The sequence below is a fragment of the Nematolebias whitei genome, chromosome 5 (genome assembly GCF_014905685.2).
Source record: "Nematolebias whitei isolate Nwh7 chromosome 5, NemWhi1, whole genome shotgun sequence".
NCBI classification, from domain to species: domain Eukaryota; kingdom Metazoa; phylum Chordata; class Actinopteri; order Cyprinodontiformes; family Rivulidae; genus Nematolebias; species Nematolebias whitei.
In genome coordinates, this window is record NC_056502.1 from 19142131 (window position 1) to 19143184 (window position 1054).

Below are 1054 nucleotides of genomic sequence, written 5' to 3' on the forward strand. Positions count from 1 at the left end.
CATTTTAGGGTTAAGTGCTTTGCCCAAAGGCATTTATGTCATCAATATTGGAGCAGGATAGCACATGTAATTCACTGTTTCAGCCAAAAATGTTGCCTTAGAGTCTAGAAAATTAACAAATTTTAATGTCCCAGTCACTTCTCTGGCCTGGGTGTTCCAGAAGGAGTAAAAAGATAGCTTTATTAACATACTACACCTTTGAACAATTTTAATTACTAAAGCTGAGTTCAATGGCTTTGTTTAGGTGCTGATTGTATTTAAAGTTTTGTCTAAACTTTAACTATTATCTATTTTTATGCACAGGCACTTATATTCAGTGGTCACTGTGCACAAGGCAGGCAACACCATGGACAGGTTCAAGTTCATCACAGGACTACAGAGACAAGCGAGACAAGCAACTATTCACACTCTAACACAAACCTGTGTCCTTTTCCTTTGGCTCGACTCGGCCCTACTCGGTGCGTAGTCTTTCCATTGGACGGTCCCACCCATTTTCAGCTGCTTCTTAGGACCTAATCATCTGAGATGGGCTGAAGAGTTGATGTCAGCAGACTGACTGACCAGAGACAGACATCAATCATGAGAGTATCTCCTTCACAAGTAAGTAACCTACCATTTTTCAAACCTCACAACTGAAGCCCTTGCATTTATCCATCCATCAATCCATTATCTTTACCCACTTCTTCCTTTTGGTTCATGGGGGTCACTGGTGCCCATATCCAGCCATGACTGTGCGAGAGGCGGGGTACACCCTGGACGGGTCTTCAGTCCATCACAGGGCCACATAGAGACAAACGAGACAAACAACCATTCACTCTCTCACTCACACCTAGAGACAATTTAGAGTTACCAATCATGCATGTTTTTGATCTGTGGGAGGAAACCAGAGTACCCAGAGAAAACCCACACATGCATGGAGAGAACATACAAATTACACCCAGAAAGGCCCCCGAACCGGGATTTGAACCTTGCATTTATTTATTTATTTAAAAAATAGTAATGACAATTATACTGTATATATATATATATATATATATATATATGTGTGTGTGTG